Source organism: Apium graveolens, chromosome 3 (genome assembly GCF_009905375.1).
Source record: "Apium graveolens cultivar Ventura chromosome 3, ASM990537v1, whole genome shotgun sequence".
Lineage (NCBI taxonomy): Eukaryota > Viridiplantae > Streptophyta > Magnoliopsida > Apiales > Apiaceae > Apium > Apium graveolens.
The window spans coordinates 105765967-105784538 of record NC_133649.1 but is presented as its reverse complement, the minus strand read 5'-3'; the positions used below and the strand labels follow the sequence as shown (position 1 = coordinate 105784538).

At 38.5% G+C, this 18572-nt stretch overlaps 1 non-coding gene and 1 pseudogene across 1 annotated transcript; one reads left to right on the top strand and one right to left on the bottom strand.

The window, feature by feature from the left end:
* Positions 1 to 18572, bottom strand: part of LOC141714506 (uncharacterized) — a 185792-nt pseudogene that overhangs the window by 9177 nt on the left and 158043 nt on the right.
* Positions 6058 to 6164, top strand: LOC141715502 (small nucleolar RNA R71). The gene has a single exon (XR_012572262.1). It is a non-coding gene; the product is annotated as a small nucleolar RNA R71 (small nucleolar RNA).

Genomic DNA, 18572 nt, shown 5'->3' with positions numbered 1-18572 from the left:
CACCCGTCCACTCCTGCATCGCATTCAATATCGATAAATCAATAGGAGTGGCCGCATCTGCAGCTACTCATAAGAAGGCCATTGGACTCCACATGCCTTGCAAAGCTTCGTGACAATAGAGGCATACGGGATAGAGTATTGCGACTTCCCCCTCAAAAACTTCAAAATATCTTGGTAGATGTACTCACCAAGGTCCACATAATACTCATCATTCAAAATCCCCCACAACAACCTCGCCCTCTCCACTGTAACCTCATGTGCATGCACAGAAGGAAGAATATTAGCACACATAACTGTATTCCAAGCGCGAGCATACCTGTTCATTGCGACAGCAGGGAAATTACGATACTCGTTGGTCCCCCTTTTGAACTCCCACACTGTGCCCGGCCGACAGAGAGTAGCAATAATCAAGTCCATATCAAAGTCCTCAAGGGACTTTTCATTCCAATTCTTCTCATGTGGTTTCTTTTGCCGCTGCCCAATAACACGGTGAATCGCCTCGGGCTGATAATCAACACTAAGCCCATGAACAACAGAAAACCCATTCTTGTCGGCCTTGGCGTTCGCATAGAACTCGCGAACAATACTCATCGGGACCACCTCAGGTGACTCACAGAATGTAATCCATCCCTTCTCAGCAATCATCGGTAACAAATCACCATCCCTCCCTGATGGCAAGAACCCCCTCTCCCTCATAATAGGCTTAGTCAGAAGCTTTATGTACTCTTCTTCAGCAGCCCCATCCAACAATCGGGGCCTCGCAGTAGTGTTCCTCGAAGAATCAACCGTCGGAATGGTGCTGCTGCTCCCTACAGTTCGTGATCTCTTTAGGGCCATGAAATCTGAAAATAAGGGTTATAAAGTTGTTTTTGGTGTGTAGAAGAGATTTTATAGAGTTGAAAGTGTGTGGGATGTATATGTAGAGGTTGTATGTATATATAGGGCAAATTAGGGTTAGAATTTGATTAGGAGTGGGGATTGTGGTTAATTATGGGGAAGAAATCGTGGGTTAATGGGGATTGTGGGCTGTGTTTTTTTGTTTTGTGTTTCTGTTTTTTTTATAGGATGAAAACTTTTTTTTTCAAAAATCAGGTCCGCAGGCGGTCGCCTGGCACCAGCAGGCGGTCGCCTGGCACCAGCAGGCGGGTGCCTGCTAGCGCGCGGCCGCCTGGTCCTAGCAGGATGGTGCTTGCAAGGTCTCTGGAAAAAAAAAATTCTGCCAACATTTTTCTGATTTTTTTGGGTTTTTGGATAAAGTACTAAATTCTAAGGGTTCCTATGGTCTCATATCTTGGGTTGCCTCCCAAGAAGCGCTTTTTTTACGTCATTAGCTTGATGTAGAGTAATGCGATCAAGTTGACAATAAAACGACACTAACCACTTCACGGTTTGCCATATCCCCATAATAGTGCTGCAATCTCTGACCATTTACTTTGAATGCTTGGCCCGGATCGTTCTCAAAAATCTCCACCGCTCCATGTGAAAACACAGTTTTGACGATAAGTGGTCCAGACCACCTTGATTTCAACTTCCCAGGAAAAAGTCGGAGACGGGAGTTGAATAGAAGAACTGTTGCACCGACATGAATGACTTAGGTGATAGCTTCCTGTCATGCCACCTTTTTACTATTTCCTTGTACATTTTGTTGTTTTCGTACGCTTGAAGTCGAAATTCATCAAGTTCATTTAACTGAAGCATTCCCTTTTTCCCAGCTGCATCTAGATCAAGGTTTAACTTCTTCAATGCCCAATAAGCCTTATGCTCAAGTTCCACAGGTAAATGACATCCCTTACCATAGACAAGTTGAAACGGGGACATCCCAAGCGGAGTCTTGTATGCTGTTCTATAAGCCCAAACGGCTTCATCGAGCTTCAAAGGCCAATATTTCCTTGATGGATAAACGACCTTCTCTAGAATGCGCTTGATCTCTCTATTAGACACTTCAGCTTGACCACTAGTTTGCGGATGATAGGCATTAGCAATGCGATGATTCACATTATAGCGTTGCATTATAGAAGTGAACTTACGATTGCAGAAATGCGACCCTTCATCACTTATGATAACTCGTGGTGTTCCAAACCTTGTGAATATCTGCTTATGAAGAAAACTCAACACTACCTTTGCTTCATTAGTCGGTAGAGCTTTGGCTTCTAGCCATTTCGAGACATAATCGACTACCATCAAGATGTACAGATTATTGCAGGATGAGATAAATGGTCCCATGAAATCGATTCCTCAAACATCGAAGACCTCAACTTCAAGAATCACATTTAAAGGCATCTCATCCTTTCTGGTAAGATTCGCAACTCTTTGGCAACGATCACACCTTAAAACGAACTGATGTGCATCCTTAAAGAACGTAGGCCAGAAAAACCCTGCTTGAAGAATACGAGCTGCTGTCTTTTCACCACCATAATGTCCTCCATAAACTATGGAATGACAGTCTCGTAATATCCCCTTCGTCTCACAGAATGGGATACATTTCCTGATGATCTGGTCAACTCCTTGTCTAAAAAAAATGGTTCATCCCACATGTACCACTTCAACTCATGCAGAAACTTTTTCTTTTGAGCCGCATTCATATTATGAGGCATTATATTGCTAACAAGATAGTTCATAATGTCTGCGAACCATGGCTCTTCCTCTTGAATTGCGAACAACTGCTCATCCGAAAAAGATTCGTTGATCAATGTCTTATCATGTGAAGTAGAATTGGGATTTTTCAATCTAGAGAGATGGTCAGCTACTTGAGTTTCAGTACCTTTTCGATCCTTGATCTCTAACTCGAATTCCTGTAGCAAGAGAACCCAACGAATAAGTCTAGGCTTCGAATCCTTCTTTGATACTAGATAGCGGATGGCAGCGTGATCAGTGAACACTGTCACCTTTGTCCCAAGAAGATAAGATCGAAATTTTTCGAAACCAAAAACTATAGCCAAGAGCTCCTTTGGTATAGTTCATTTGGGCTCCATTTAGCTTCTTACTAGCATAGTAGACCACATGAAAGATATTATTCTTTCGCTGTCCAAGAACAGCTCCCACTGTATAATCACTTACATCACACATCATCTCAAAAGGTTCTCTCCAATCAGGTGCCGTAATAACTGGTGCGGTGATTAAACTCTTCTTGAGATTCTCGAATGCTTCCAAGCATTCATCATCAAATTTGAAAGGCACATCTTTCACGAGCAAGTTGCACAACGGCTTAGATATCTTAGAGAAATCCTTGATGAAACGCCGATAAAAACCCGCATGACCAAGAAAGCTACGGATTCCTTTCACAGAAATAGGTGGCGGAAGATTTTCAATGACGCCCACCTTGGCTTTATCCACCTTAAGACCATTACTAGAGACCTTGTGCCCAAGAATGATGCCTTGCTGCACCATGAAGTGACATTTTTCCCAATTGAGATTAGATTGGTTTCCACACACCTTTTGAGCACCAAACGGAGATTATTCAAGCATTCATTATACAAATGTCCAAAGACGGAGTAGTCGTCAATGAACACATCGACATTATTTCCAATCATATCAAAGAATATGGCCATCATGCATTTCTGAAAAGTGGCAGGTGCATCACATAAGCCAAAAGAAACTCTGCGAAAAGCAAACATGCCCAATGGACAAGTGAAAGTAATCTTCTCTTGATCTTCTGGTGCAATACAAATCTGATTGTATCCTGAATAACCATCCAGCAGACAATAATACTCATGACCAGCCAACTTGTCAAGCATCTAATCAATAAATAGAAGAGGGAAGTGATCCTTCCTCGTGGCTTTATTCAACATTCTGTAGTCCATACATACCCTCCATTATGTGACTGTTCGAGTGGGGATGAGCTCGTTCTTCTCATTTGCTATCATAATAATACCTCCTTTCTTAGGTGCACATTACACGGGGCTCACCCAAGAACTGTCAAAAATAGGATATATGATTCCTGCATCCAGCCACTTTAGAATTTCTTTCTTCACCACTTCTTTCATGATAGGATTGAGCCTTCGCTCTTGCTCAACAGTCAGCTTGCTACCTTCCTCTAGAAGAATTTTATGCATACACTACGAAGGGCTGATCCCTTTTATATCTGCTATAGTCCATCCGATAGCCGATTTGAATTCTCTCAGGATCCTCAAGAGCTTGTCCTCATCACTACCTGAAAGGTCAGATGCAATAATAACAGGCAAAGTAGATGCATCACCTAAAAACGCATACTTCAAGTGTTCAGGCAATGGTTTAAGCTCCAAAGTAGGTGCTTCCTCAATAGATGGTTTGAGCTTTCCCCCAGCATTCTTGAGATCAGTATTTTCCAGAGATTCAAAGGGCATTTCTAGCTTTCGTTTCCAAGGAGAAGCATTCAGATATTGTAACTGCTCATTGCCTTCGTCATCTTCACTGTCAAAATCCCCCAATAAGGCTTTTTCTAAGACATCAATCCTTAGCACATGATCAAGTTCTGAAGTAACTGCAGAATCAATCAAATCCACCTTGAAGTACTCCTCATCTTCTGTAGGGAATTTCATCGCATTGAATACATTGAATGTCACATCTTGATCCTGCACCCTTATAATGAGTTCACCTTTTTGTACATCTATCAAGGTACGGCCTGTAGCCAAGAAGGGTCTTCCCAAGATTATAGGAATCTTCTTATCTTCCTCGAAATCCAGAATGACAAAATGTGCAGGAAAGATGAGCTTGTCCACCTTTACTAGCACGTCCCCCACGATGCCTCATGGGTATGTAATTGAACGATCAGCCAATTGTAGAGACATGTAGGTGGGCTTCAGATCAGGAAAATTCAGATTTTTGAAGATAGACAATGGCATCAGATTGATGCTTGCTCCCAAATCGCAAAGGCAGATGTCGATTGACAACTTGCCAATGGTGCAAGGAATGTTGAAGCTACCTGGATCCTTAAGCTTTGAAGGTAACTTTTGTTGCAACACGACACTACACTCTTTCGTCAGAGCAATGGTATCAAGATCATCTAGTTTCACCTTCCTTGAAAGAATACCTTCATGAATTTCGCATAACTAGGCATTTGCTCCAAAGCCTCAGCGAAAGGTATGTTGACGTGAAGTTTTTTGAACACCTCCAGAAACTTACCAAATTATTTGTCTAGCTTTTGTTTTTGCAATCGCTTAGGAAAAGGTGGTGGAGGATAGAGCTGTTTCTCCCCTGTATTACCCTCAGGCAGAGTGTGTTCAACAATAGTCTTCCTTGGTTCCCCCTCTTTCTCCTTTTGCTTTTCTTCTTCATCCTTATCTTTAACTTCTCCATCTTTTGCTTTTTCAGCATCAACAACTTTTTCAGACCTTAAGGTGATAACTTTGACTTGCTTTTTAGCTTCCTTCTTGCCTGGCACTTCAGTATCACTGGCAAGTGTGCCAGGCATTGGCTATTTGTCCAATTTGATTTTCCAGGGTCTTGATAGAAATAGCCTGACTTTTTTATAACAGCTTTAACTCCTCAAAATTAGCACTAGAAGGTGGAACATCACCTCCTTGTTGAGGATATGATTGCCTTTGAGAAAATTGCTGAGGTTGCTGGAATCCAGGTGGATTAAACTGTTTACTTGCAGCTTGCTGATATGGTTGCTGAACAACATTCTGATTATTGCTCCAACTGAAATTGGGATGATTTCTGTTATTAGGATGATAAGTAGCGGGCACAGGCTGCTGCGGTCGCTGATAATTGTTCACATACTGAACAGATTCATTAACAAGTGAACACTGATCCGTAGCAAGAGAGCCAGCACAAAGCTCACATACACTAGCTATTTGATTTACTCCATAGTTGGCTAAAGAATCGACCTTCATAGACAGCGCCTGTAGCTGTGCTGCAATAGTTGTAGCTGCATCAACTTCCAGAATACCTACTACCTTCTCAGGCATCATCCTTTAAGTTGGGTTTTGATACTCGTTTGCAGCCATAGTTTCAATGAGATTATAGGCCTCTGTATAGCTTTTGGCCCATAAGGCACCTCCAGAAGCTGCATCGAGCATGGGCCTAGATTGGGCCCCCAAACCATTATAGAAACCAGTGATCACCATCTAGTCAGGCATACCATGATGTTGACACTTTCTCAACATCTCCTTGTAGCGCTCCCAAGCTTCACACATAGATTCTCCTTGTTGCTGCACAAAATGAGTAAGAGCACTCCTCATAGCTGCAGTCTTGGCCATTGGATAGAACTTCACCAGAAACTTTAGTGCAAGATCTTCCCAAGCAGTGATGGACCCAGCTGGTAAAGAATGTAACCAGTCCTTAGCTTTGTCCCTCAGAGAGAATGGAAAAAGCCTCAGCTTGATAGCCTCATCAGTAACACCATTATATTTAAAAGTACTACAGATCTCGACAAAATTCCTGATATGCATGTTGGGATCTTCAGTAGCAGCACCTCCGAAAGAAACAGAATTCTGCACCATCTGAATAGTGCCCGACTTGATTTCATAAGTATTGGCCTGAATATCCGGATGAATGATGCTTGACTAAATGTCATCAATTTTAGGCCGAGAAAAGTCCATAAGAGTTGGAGCAGCTTGAACTATACGATCACCCATTATTAAAGGTTCTTCCTTTTCACTCTCTTTATCCGAATCTTCAAAAAATATCTTCTCTGGAAAGTCAAGAGCTGAATCTGTCTCCTCAGTTGTATCTAGATTTCTCTTGCGGGTGCGAGAACGTGTTTGCATAAACACTCGCTAGGGTACCTGAAACACAACCGGAAGCAGTAAGTAATAAGTCTTAATCAATGAATCCTAATGACCACTGATGGCAAGTACATAAACTAAACAAATTAATACCGAGTCCCCGGTAGCGGTGCCAAAAACTTGTTAGGCACAAAGCATGCGCTAAATAAATCACGCAAGTATACGCGTTTTCAAGTAGTATATAATTATTTCTAGTTTATTCCCACAGAGACTCTGATTAATTATATTTAATTAACACTTACTCACCAATGTATGATTATTCTTCAATGTCAAGACAATAATAATTAAGGTTGATTAACTAATATTAACTACGAGAATTAAATACTTGACTTAACAATATTAAACACACATGAGATCATAACTTCATTACTACTTTATTCAATAGTTATTATTATTACCCTTAGCATGTAATGGTGATGATATTAATCGAACAACACGAAACTGATAAACGCCAACTTTCATTGTACGAATACCATTCTACCAAGCATCCACAATTAAGATAGAAGTTGAATAGGCATCAAGTATGTTGAGACCCTATATGTCTACAGAATTTGACAATATAAAGATTAAAGTGCAAGTTATTCGTTATGATTACACAAGGCAAGTTAAACGGTTAGAGTTACCCACTAATCATGCATACAATACATGAACCTATGCTAGCATGGCAAGTTCTAAATCTCAAGATTCACTATCACTTCACAAGAGATTAACAGGCTATCTTACATGTTCGCGATGCACATAAGACGAATAAGCATAACCTATGCTAGATATCATCCAATCACCACATACAAGGGTATTAAACAATTAACTAAAGAAATCCATAGTAAATCCTCTATGATCCCATGATCACGATTAGCCCATAATAGAACTCATCATCGCCATGGGTTCATATAAATATATGATAAAAACACAACGATATAAACTAATGAAAATACTTAATAAATAATGTAATATGGCACAAGAGTATTAAGGTTCAATGAGTAAAGAAAACTAGCATCCACTGTTACAACGAATTAAAAAAATCACAAGATAAACGTATGCTTCCTCTTCTTCGTTGTTGCGTGCTAAAACAGTCTTCTTGATCTTCTCGCCTTCGCTCCTTGTTACTTGTTGTCGAAAACATCTTCCAAGATTATTTATATAATAGCCCAAAAGAAGCAGCGCTAACAGAAGCCCAATAGAACTTGAATTCTAAAAATCAGATTCTGAAAATCCGCACCCAGGAGGCCGCCTCCTCCTTCCAGGCGGTCGCCTACTCTCATCAGAAGGGCGCCTGCAACCCTTCTGGAAAAATTATTATTTTGCTTCTGTTTTTGCTGAATTCTTCGCACATCAACCCGGGACTGACTCCAAGCACTTCCTTAAGCTTATTTTGATGAAATTCACATATCTAAGCAAGTTCCACCCTGAAATGCAAAAACACTCGAAAACACGTTAAATACACAAAATAATCGAGTTCAAGACACCAATTCAAGCCGTTATGAAATGCTCTAAGTGGTATAAAATGCCACTTATCACGCGCCACTGCGCCAGTGTGGCAGATTTTGTGCGCGCCCACGCGGGGAGCGGGGCGGCCGCGCGGGATGCCTTGGCCAGAATCCTGATTTTAGTATGTTTTTGAGATTTTGAAGCCTAGGTCGTCCAGAAGCCTATATAAACCCATAATAATTCATTTTTAAGAACAAGGAGCCAAGGGAGATCATTGAGAACACCTAGAAAGCACAAGATGGCTACGGAGAAAAAGACTTTTGTATTCTTCAATATAGTTGATACTTTGGATGCTTGTTTTCGATTTGTCTTTAAACCCTAGTACTCTTATATTATTTATTATCATGTTTTCATTGGAACCCATGGTGACGATGAGTTCGATTATGAAATAATCGTTGTCATGAGATTCTAACGGATTTATTTATGCATTTCAATAGTTAATTGTTTTTTATAATCCTTTGTGTGTGATGATTTATGATTTCCTAGTTTGGTTGTGCTTATTCGTCTTTGATGCGTAGCTAACATCTAAGATTATTTGTTAATCTCTATTGAAGAGACAGTGAATATAGAGATTTAGAACTTGTCGTACTAGCATAGGTTTATGTATGAATTGACATGCATAATTCGTGGGTAATTTTAACCATCTTATTCACCTTATGTAATCAAGTTAGATAACTTGCTCTTAAACCATTATATTTTCAAATCTTATAGACATATAGGGTCTAAGCATAGTTAGTGTCTGCTATCTTTTGTTAGGTCACACACACACTGTAGAGGGGGTGAATACAGTGTATAGTACACTCAAATCGAACTTTAAGAACTTAAGTAACAGAAAACAAACTTTATTGAAATAATAAACTCTGTTACAGTATGGAACTGTTACCTCTCAGTGATGAACAAATATCACGAGAGCTGCTAGGGTTACAATGAATAATCTTCTCTAATAATGATAACACTTATAGTGTAAACCCTATGTCTGTGTTTATATAGTACACAGTTACAAGATAATTGCTAATTGATATGGAATATAATTCTGCTTCTTAAAATATATCAATCAGATATCTTTTCTTCTAAGTATTCCATTCTTTACGAAATTCCTTCTTCATGCATATCTCTTCTTATGTTTATCTTGATCTTCTTTCCTTTAATCAGCTACTGTCCTTATCTGATCGTCCTTCAACACTTAAGTTCAGATATCTATCTTCTGATGATTATCTCCTGATAACATAAGTACTGATATCCTTAAGTCCTGACTTCCAGTATAAGTACTGATCAACAGTTAAGTACTGATTTATCCTGTTCAAGTAAGATCTGAAAGCTAAACATAAAGCATATTAGCCATGACATTATCAAATATATCTAAAAATCTCCCCCAACTTGTAAATTAACATAATATACAAGTTTAACAGATATTTGATGATGTCAAAAACATTAAGTACAAATGCATGAGAATTAGACTAGATAACTACAACTTACAGTCCTTAAAGCTTTTACCAATTTCAACTTCTGATAACAACTTCAGTCTGTATAAATATCAGAATTTAAGCAGTTGTAGATCTTCGACTTGGCTTCATCATTTTTTGATCTCTCTGATGTCAGGAGTTGTTCTGAGATAGTTCTTCAACAAACATTTCTCAGTATATCTTAGTTCATCAATCATTCTCCTTTTGACATCTTTAAGCTCTGCAGTATCTTCACCAGTTTGAAAGATTGCAGCTCTGAGATCATTGATCTTTGCTTTTCTCAACTCCTGATCTAGTCTTATGACATAAGCTTTGTCAGACTCTAGATTGAATTCAAGTCCCTTAATACCAAGATATGTTCTGATCTGTGCAGTATTAGGCTTCATATCAACAATATCACCATTGTGATCTCTGTACTTTGGAACATATATGCTGTCAGACTTAACAGAATAAAGCCTTTTCTGTCTCTGAATCTGTTCTTTTAAGTAGTTTGCAGCAGTCCCTGTTATTCTGTCATCCACTTGAAGTAAGAAAAGTACATGCTCCAATTCTTCAAAATACTTCAATGGAATGGCATTTTGTCTTATATGATAAACCCTACCATCTGTCATGAAATACAACATGATGTATTCTTTCAAGTAGGTATGGTAAACCATCTGTACAGATTCCAGTTGATTCAATCTCTCAGGAGTTGCTCCAATACCTGGTTCACTCAAGGAAGTTGGATCATTGGTAGTGTTGTGTACTCTTCTTTCATCAGCACTTCCCAATCCAGTTTTATCTCTAGCTTCCTTTCCAGTAACTACTCTTGCTTCAAAACTACTTGCAGTAGTCTTCAAAGATTGAGTCTGTTTTGCTTTAGTGAATCCTGGTAGGAGTGTCTTTGATCTATTTTCTGATATCAAGTTAACTTGAGCTATGTCAGAGGTTACTTGCTTCTTCTGAATATCAGAACTTACAATTTCTTGACTCTGAACAACATGAGCCATGTCAGAGGTTGTTTTAAGAACTTTTCTTGAAGTCAGAGCAAGATCATCCTTTTCACCAGTAATTTCTTCTTCCTCAGGAGGTTCATAAACCTTGATAGGTTCACCAACCTTTTCTTTACCCTTGGATCTTGGATCTATCTGTGGTTGTGATCTAGCCAATGTTGCTTCAGTATGTGTCCTTTCTTTGATCACAATGCCTTTGAGTTTTGGAAGTGATTTTTTACCAGAAGCTTCAGATTTAGATGTGACTTTCTCTGATTTAAGTCTGGCTTCTTCTTCCTTTAAACTTTCCAAGTCCATTCCTGGATTTTATTGAAGAAATAACTGTCTTGACATTTCCTCATCTAGATCTAGAAGTTCATCAGAACTTATCCTTTTACCAGCAGCAGAACTTATTCTTTTCCCAGTATCAGAACTTGTCCTATGACTAGCTTGTCTTGATGTAAACCTTCTACCTTGTCTATGACCGCTACCCATTTCAGAGTATCCTTGATCATCATTTCCATCATCCTTTCCTTGCAGTGTCTTGTTAGTTTTGCATTTGGACTTAATTACCTTCTCCCCCTTTTTGGCATCAGCAGGTAGTAAAAGAGAGAAAAGTAATTCCACTGAGGATTGGATTTCAGTAAGTTGCGATTGCTGAGAAGCTTGATTTGTCAGAATTTCATCAATCCGAGCTTGTTGTTTCTCTTGAGTTTTCTCAATATAAGCAATCCTGTCAATGGTAGGTTGAAAGAACTTTTTCTTATCAATTTTCCAAACTTGTTCCTGTTTGATAAAGTTCTCCTGAATCATGTGTAGCTCTGCATGAGTAGTTGAATGAAGACCTTGTAGATGTTTAGTACTCAATACGGTGACTCTAAGCTGGGTTTTAAAATCATCAGAATTTAACATTTCATCAGCTTTAGTCAAGTGCTCAGCAAGATGTTTTTCAGTTGGAACACATGAAACTGAGTTCCATTCCTTAATCCACTCCTGACCTGCAGGAGTTTCACTCCAAGGTACTGGTGCTTCCCCGGTAACAAACTTCTTTACCAGTTCAGACTTAGGAAAAGTCTGTTGAGGAGTATGTCCTGAAGGACCTGCTTCATCAGCATCTACAGTTGGAGCAGCATCACCAGTATCTCCAGCATTTGCAGCATCAGAACTTAAAGAATCAGTATCTTCTGATAAGACAACAGTGTGAGTAGCAATGGAGGCTTCAGCATCCTCTAATTGCTGATCTGATACTAAGTTCTGATCAACAGCCATATCCTGATGCTCACCTAAAGTCTGATCATCAGCATCTTGATGCAGAGAAGGTGTTGTTGATAACTCTGGAGTTTGAATAGCATCAGTAACAGGTGTTGTGGAAGGATTATTTGTTGTTAGAGCTTCTAAGAGAAATACTTCAGACACAACCAAGTGTTGAACATCAATCTCAGCACTTGTGCCTGGATTAACAAGAGACACAGATGGTGAGTTAGCTTCCTGAGATCAATATACAGCTTCCTGAGATGGAGTTGATAGAGAAGAAGTGACTGGAGCAAATTCCTTGTCTTGTGAGATCAGAGATTCCTGATCCCCTTCCTTAGCTGCTTCCTCTTCATCATCTGAAACTGGCCTTTGTGCCCTCTGTTTCTTGTACTTCCTTGTTGATTTGGATTCCTTTGGAGTTTCAAGAACTGTCATTCGTCTAAGCCTCTTGAGAAGCCTAGAACCCCCAATTTCAGAATCCTTCTGAGAAATCTCTTTCTCAGCTTCAGATACAACAGGTTCTCTAGAAGAAACCTGTTCCTCGGAATCAGATTCATCTCTCAATGCAATCCTCCTTCTCTTTTGAGATGTTTGAGGAACATTCTTTGTCCTCTTTGGCTTGGAAGATGAAGGCTTCACAGTAGGTACTGAAGATGAAGGTCGAGCAGTCTGTGAAGTTGAGAGATAGGATTTGAGATATGTTCTGAGGGTAGGTTGAGTAGAATGAGAGGTAGGTACTGAGGTTGATGGAATTTGGGTGTTTGGAGTTGGTTGGACATCAGAGTAAACAGATTTATAAGTATCAGGATCAGCATTTACCAGGATCTGTTTTACAGACTTAGGAATCTGTAATCGTCTAACCACGTTTTTCTTAGTATCAGCATTTACCAGGTCATTAAAGTATCGTTTTGCAACCTTAAAAGGTGGGGTTTGGGTGCTGACTAAATGAGGTTCATCAGTACAATAAGTGTAAATAAGTTGACAGAATCTAGCAAAATAAACAACATCTCGATCCTCTGTCATCCTATCCCCAATAAAACCAATTAAAGCAGTTGCAAAATCAAAATGAGTTTGATGAATAATAGCATACCCTATGTGCTGACTCAGAATTGGGATAGCATCAAAATTTGAACATTTGTTCCCAAAAGCTTTTGTGATGCAATCAAAGAAGAAACTCCATTCTCTTCTGATATTAGCCCGTTTCAACTGTCCAAGTTTCGTCAGACTCTTTTCATATCCCAATTCAGCCATTAACTCCCGAAGGGCTGAGTCCTCTGGAATTGAGAAAGTACAATCTTCGGGAAGATGTAAAGCCCTACGTACTGTACCAGGAGTGACTACAAAGGATGAATCACCCACTTGGAAGATAATACTGGGAGTTCCACGTTTACGACCATCATCAAAAAGTCCAGTCCTCCAAAACCTTAGAACTTGTTGGCTTGAAAAGAATTCAGGCTGTGTTAATGCATACCCAACCTCACTATGTGCAAGAAGATCTTGCACAAAGTGTAATTCAGATGGAGCTTCAGTGTGATCAAGAACTGCAGCATAGTTGTTGTGGACAAACTTAGCTCCATCAATGATTAAATCCTTTGGTGCCATGTGAAAAAAAATGAGATTCAAGTATGCCTGTTAGGTGTTTGAGATAATGTCTGTAGGAAAAACCAACGTGAGAAATAAAGAGAAAGAGAGTAAAAGTAAGGAGAGAGATAAAATATGAAGAAAATAAAAGATTAAAGAAATCTTCTCTCTGTTGTACTTATACTCTGAACAAAAATGTTACCGTTGGACACCTGTCAGACATGCAGTAATAACGGACAGTTACTGGGCTCGAGAAAATAGGAATCATTACTTACCCATTTGCCTAGTTTCAAGGAAAAACCGTTCCATTTATCAAGAGAAACAGTTTTAATTCAAAATTAAAACCGTTATCACTGATTGAATTATTTTTCACTGCATCATTGATATTCTGAAAATACATCACATGAAAATGACCAAGAAAAAATTAGATAAGTAAGTGCTGAAAATGAATCAGAACTTAATATAAAACAAAAATTATATGGTCATCAGAATATCAATCAGGATTTATCAACACAAGATAAAATAACTCAGAGACAAAATCTTGAAGTAAAAACATCTTTCATTAATATATCAAGACAATACATTTATGAAATGGAAATTACATCAATACTTATACAAGATTTTCCCTAAGCTTCTAAACCTAACATCAACAGCCTTAGTCCTAGCTAAGAAGCCTGACAAAGTTGATGATGAAGAAAAACAGGAAGAAGACGAGATTAAGTCTTCTTCTTCTTCCTACTCTCGACAAACAGAATGGCGAGTCTGATGATTCGCTCTTGCTGGCGGAGAGCTACCAGCCTTTCCTCCTCCAATCGCTCCAGATGGCGATGGTAGTCCATATAGAAGAACAGGAGGTGTGTCAGTACCTCATATGGGACAGAGTCCCATATCTCCTCAGGAATGGCTGTGACATGCCATTCCTGCTGCTAATCGGCACAGCTTAGCTCCATATTAAAGTTTTGGTAGTTCAAAAACATGTTGTATCTGACCATTGTGTTTTTGAAAGAAGAAGTATGAAGATAAGTGTGTGAGAAGAATTTGATGGAAAGACTGATGTGAAGTGGTTGCTTATATAGGCAAGAGAATGCCAAGAGTCACAAAGAAATTGAATGCTGACAGGTAGAATTAATTCTACCTCGTCTCCCTAGACTGTGAAAAAGAATAACATTCATTGGAAAGAGGAAACATGGTTTAAAGCGCACAAGAAACAAGTAACATTGGACTGTTCAGGTAAAAATACCATTAACCCTAACCATAGTGACTATTAATCTTCCACTTCAACATATTCAATTATTGACTGAGACTGTTATCAAATTTTATTCACAGATAAGTCAAGTAAAACATTAGACTGTAATATCAGAACTTAGACTTATATCAGAACTTAACAGTCATCAGAACATAATTTCTTAACTCGAAAAAGGAATGCCCATCTTAGTAAATCCTCATACAAGTTCTGAGTTATAGACTTCAGAACTTAATCATTAGAACGTGTAACTAGAACTTGTCCTCAGAATTTGTGCAAAGTGACACAGTGACTGTTTATCTAAAATAACATAGACCACCACAGTAATTTTCATCATTCATATGGAGTGATTAGTGTGTGCATTAAGCTAAATAACAGACAAAGAGTAAAGTCTGAGTCACTTCAGTACATCTTAGAAATAAGGCATAACTAAAATTTTGCTAAAGAGCTGTCATTGTCCTGAAACCTACTGATGAATGAGTTCATGCTTGAGTCCACCTCAACTGTTTTGTGCTAATTTTATGCATCTTTTGAAATTCTATTTTACAGTGGCTTCTCAGTGTAAGTGAGTCACGACTGTTTATCAGAATTTATGCTATTATCAGAGTATTTCTCCAGTAATCATAGAGTGTGAAAAGTCACCAAGAAAATATTTTGCTTTTCTAATGCATATTTACTTAATACCAACAATGCACTTGGGTCGTCCCTTCCACATTTTTACTCTAGATCTCAAAGGAGTACCTGATTTTATTCTTTGATCTTTTTGCTTTTTCTTTTGATAAGTGAGGTTTATCAGCACTTAGTACATTCAGCAGTTTTACTAGTATCAGAACTTAACAGATGAGTAGCATTATTCTAATTTGTGACTTAGTAATAAGATATACAAAGTAAACTTAACTAAGCTCAATTATCAGAATTTGCTAGTGTCATAAGATTTCCACTGAAATAATTACTTCTTACATGGAATCATTTGTTTATTGAAGACTACTAGGTCAGTATCTAGCACAGTTATCCTCATAGGATTAAATAGGTACTTGAACAGACATATCACTTATCAGAGTTTAGAAACATATATCAGACAACAGTCAGTACTTAAAGACATTTATCAATTAAGCACAGAATACACAATGAGATTAATTCTGTAAATACTGAGCATAAAGTCTGATAACACAGAACAAGACTAAGCAGATTTAGAGAAAGAACCTGAAACCATTCCAAGTTCATTTACCAATCTTGTAAAAGTAGCTTCACACAGTGGTTTTGTGAAGATATCTGCTAGTTGTTGATCCGTGGGAACAAAATGCAATTCCACTGTACCTTCATCCACATGTTCCCTGATGAAGTGGTACCTGATGCTGATGTGCTTTGTCATAGAGTGTTGAACTGGATTACCTGTCATAGCAATAGCACTTTGATTATCACAGTAAATAGGGATTTTGAAATATGTTAACCCATAATCCAGTAACTGATTCTTCATCCAAAGAATCTGTGCACAACAGCTTCCTGCAGCAATATACTCTGCTTCTGCAGTTGATGTGGAAATTGACTTTTGTTTCTTGCTATACCAAGAAACCAATCTGCCTCCAAGAAATTGGCAGCTTCCACTTGTGCTTTTCCTGTCAATTTTGCAACCTGCAAAATCTGCATCTGAGTAACCTATTAGTTTAAAATCTGATTCTCTAGGATACCATAATCCCAGAGCAGTTGTTCCTTTAAGATACTTAAAGATTCTTTTTACAGCTGTTAAGTGAGGTTCTCTTGGATCTGCTTGAAATCTTGCACAAAGACAGGTAGCATACATGATATCAGGTCTACTAGCAGTTAGATAGAGTAGAGAGCCAATCATACCTCTGTAGTCAGTAATATCTACTGATTTACCGGTATCCTTATCCAGTTTTGTCGCAGTGGCCATTGGAGTGGATGCACTTGAACAATCTTGCATTCCAAATTTCTTCAGCAAATTTCTGGTGTACTTGGTTTGACAAATAAAAGTGCCCTCCTCATTCTGCTTGACTTGAAGGCCCAGAAAATAGCTAAGTTCCCCCATCATACTCATCTGATATCTTGACTGCATTAGCTTGGCAAACTTTTTGCAAAGTTTGTCATTTGTAGATCCAAAAATGATATCATCAACATAAATCTGGACCAGAAGTAAGTCCTTTCCATGGTTGAGGTAGAACAGTGTTTTGTCTATTATCCCTCTGTTGAATCCACTTTCCAGAAGAAACTGAGCTAAAGTCTCATACCATGCTCTAGGAGCTTGCTTAAGTCCATAAAGTGCTTTATCAAGCCTGTAGACATAATATGGATGTTTGGTATCTACAAAGCCTGGAGGTTGTTCAACATATACCTCCTCCTCCAATTCTCCATTGAGAAAAGCACTTTTCACATCCATTTGAAAGACAGTAAACTTTTTGTGAGCAGCATAAGCCAAAAATATCCTTATGGCTTCTAACCTAGCAACTGGTGCAAATGTTTCATCATAATCAATTCCTTCCTGTTGAGAATATCCTTTTGCAGCCTTGCCTTATTCCTTGTAATTATGCCATCACTGATAGTTTTGTTTCTGAATACCCACTTTGTACCAACAACAGATGTAATAACCTCAATTTTTGGGAAATTTTGAAACCCTTATGAATAGTGTTTTTGCTGAATGAGAAAACTTTTCATGCCACACTATGTAGGGGTTCTGATATGGATATTCTGAGATTTTATTAGTACTTTATATGGGATATAAGTGTATGTAAAGATCGTTAGAATCCAAATCCGAACACTTTGATTTTTCCCGGAAATCCAATAGATACGGAAAGAATTGAGTATAAGGTAGCAGGATAAAAAGGAATATAATGTATTGAGAAAGGTTAAGAGAACCTAAATAATAAGATCCCGGGTATGATCCCTCAAACGATAAACAAAAACGAAAGTTAAGCGAACAGTATAACAGATCAGCGGTCATTAGGCAAACAATTAGGAAGTTAATCAAAGGGATTAGAGAGGATGATGTCACCCAACCAATGAGAAGAGGACAAGGAGGGGAGGATGACATCATGAGGATGACACAAACATGACATGGGAAGGAAGGAGATGTGGTGGCTTTTTAACCACATAAAATCAAGGGCAACTAGGTAATTTACTAAAACAAACACAAAAATCAAACCAACCAAGCCAAGCAAATCATTTTTCATCAAAATCAAAAAGAAACCAAGGCATTGTTCTTCATGCTCTCGGCCAAAACAGAACCAGCACACTAAAACTGCTGTATCTCCTTCATTTCTCACTCAAATATTGTGTGCTATAGCTCCTTGGAAAGGTATTGAGATGTCCTATAACTCTTGTTCACAAGTCTTGTCCAAATAATCATGGTAAGACCCTAATTTTTACAGTTCTTTAAATCGTACTTTTAGAAACTTCAAAGCCTAACTTTGTGTTCTTGATTTCTTTGGAAAGATCAAGCTTGTAGGAGGCTCCCTAAGGCTTCCTAGCAACTTAACACCTCCCAAGGAAGGTATAAACTTCAAACCCTAGCCTTTACTTTATTTGTTAGTAAGTTTAATGGTTGGTTTTGTGAAATGAGAAGCATGGATTGTGATTATTAGTAGTTTGGTTTGATTTGGAAGTGTTTTGGTAATTGAAGCTTGATTATAGTTCATAGGTCTTGATTGTGGTTGTTTGAGTTGAAAACCTTGGAGATTATGGACTGATGTGGTATGGTTTTGGTGAAGTTTTGTTGTATTGATGGTTATGAGTTGGTTGGTGGTTAATTGGAGTAGTTTAAACATTGGTAATCGCGTAAACATAGCCGTCGTAATGTCCGATTTACTTTAGACTGCTTTTGTTCATAACATATGGACCCGAGAACTCCCTG